Raw genomic sequence first — 1,877 nt, 5'->3', positions numbered from 1 at the left:
TAATTAATCATTAAATAATTGGCGCCGACTCTTTGCTTTTGGGGTTTGGGGTTTGGGGTTTGGGGTTTGGGGTTTGGGGAACCCCCGAAAAGGTTTTCCAGGGGGTTTTCAGGGAGCGTTTCCTCCCTTAGGAAGGGAAAGCAGGAGCCGGGGGGGGGGACGAGAGGGGCGTCCCCGGGGGGAGGGAAAGCTCCGACACCTTTTTTTGGGGTGAATCCCCCCAAATTCGGTCCCCCGGGGCGATTCCCACCCGTGTTTCTGTAGTGTAGTGGTCATCACGTTCGCCTAACACGCGAAAGGTCCCTGGTTCGAAACCAGGCAGAAACATCCCATTTTTGGGGTCTTTTTCCCCTCTTTCCCATTTTTTTTTAAATTTTTTATTTTTATTTTTTTTTTTTCCCCAGCGCCTCGTCCCGGACCCCCGCCGGGATTTTACCATTTTGATGCCGAAAGGGGAAGGGAGGAAACACGCGGAGACCCCTTTTTTTTAACCCGAAATTCGACCCAAACTTTCTGTGCCCCTTTTTGGGGGGTTATTTGGAGAAGGGGGGGAGGAAAAAAAAAAATCTATTTTTTCCCCCCCTATTTTTCTTGCTTTTAATCCCCTTGGGGGAGGAAAAAAAAAAAAAAAAGAAAAAAAATTTAAAAAAAAGAGGGTTTTCTGGTTCTGATGGGAGGTGGCGGTTTCGGGTGGTTAATACTGGGTAAAAAACCACTGGGATCAGTAAATCTACACCAATTTACAAGTTCCCTGGTGGTCTAGTGGTTAGGATTCGGCGCTCTCACCGCCGCGGCCCGGGTTCGATTCCCGGTCAGGGAAAGTCGCTTTTTCTGGCCTTAAAAGCGATAATAATTTAAATTTTTAGCTTAAAAATTAATTTTGTTTTTTTTTTTCTTCCGGTTCAACCACCCCGGCTCCCCTCTGCCGAGGATCCCCTCCCCAGACAAACCAGTTCCCACCCCGAAAAATCCCATTTTCCCGATTTTAATCGGATTTTAAGGGTCTGTTTCACCCCAAATCCAGCAGGAGCCCGGCTAGCTCAGTCGGTAGAGCATGAGACTCTTAATCTCAGGGTCGTGGGTTCGAGCCCCACGTTGGGCGTTTCCTTTTTCCCTTCTCTCCTGTTTTTTTTTTACCTTTTCCTTCCCCCCAAAGAATTTCAGGGATAACTCCGGACGGAGCAGCAGAACCGGGAAATGTCCTTGGGGGGAAGGAAGGGGCTCCATCTCCCAACAATCCCAGTGCCCTGGGGGAGTCGGGATGTCCTTCCCTATCCCTGCAAAAATTCCTTTTCATCCCCTCTCTCGCCTTTTTCCAGCATTTGCTTCAAATTCTCCAGCAATTTCTGGCGTCAGGGATTTCCTCTTCCCTCTCACCCCAGTCCCCATCACTGAGTTATTTATTCCTGCACAAATTATTATTATTATTATTATTATTATTATTATTATTATTATTATTATTATTATTATTATTATTATTATTATTATTATTTTATTATTGTTATTATTATTAATTTTTTATTATTGTTTATTATTATTATTATTATTATTATTATTATTATTATTATTATTATTATTATTATTATTATTATTACCTATTTTGAGCCCCGAAATTGGGGGGGGTTTTCTGCCCTCAAAAGGTGCTTCGGTGCCAAACACGGAGGGATTTTTTTCCCCCTTAAAAAAAATGGTTTTTTGGAGGTTTGGAAGGTCTGAGACTCACCCTGCAGGCTGAGTCCTAAAGAAGGGGGATTTGGGGTCCCTGAAGGAGGGTTTGGGGAAGTTAAAAAGGAGGGTTTGGGTCTAAAAAGGAGGGTTTGGGCCTAAAAAGGAGGGTTTGGGTCCAAAAAAGAGGGTTTGGGTCCAAAAAATGAGGG

General features: G+C 44.2%; 3 non-coding genes across 3 annotated transcripts; all 3 read left to right on the top strand.

Annotated features, from left to right (window-relative positions):
• Positions 1 to 254: 254 nt before the first annotated feature.
• Positions 255 to 327, top strand: TRNAV-AAC. The gene has a single exon. It is a non-coding gene; the product is annotated as a tRNA-Val (tRNA).
• A 421-nt stretch (positions 328 to 748) lies between these two features.
• On the top strand, positions 749 to 820 carry TRNAE-CUC. The gene has a single exon. It is a non-coding gene; the product is annotated as a tRNA-Glu (tRNA).
• Positions 821 to 1,029: 209 nt separating this feature from the next.
• Positions 1,030 to 1,102, top strand: TRNAK-CUU. Its single transcript has one exon. It is a non-coding gene; the product is annotated as a tRNA-Lys (tRNA).
• Positions 1,103 to 1,877: the final 775 nt, after the last annotated feature.

This window comes from Empidonax traillii, unplaced genomic scaffold (assembly GCF_003031625.1).
Source record: "Empidonax traillii isolate 1590-97213 ecotype Southwest subspecies unplaced genomic scaffold, ASM303162v1 scaffold6522:size5968, whole genome shotgun sequence".
NCBI lineage: Eukaryota > Metazoa > Chordata > Aves > Passeriformes > Tyrannidae > Empidonax > Empidonax traillii.
Note: the sequence above shows the minus strand (reverse complement) of the source record. Positions and strands in the feature narration are given on the sequence as shown.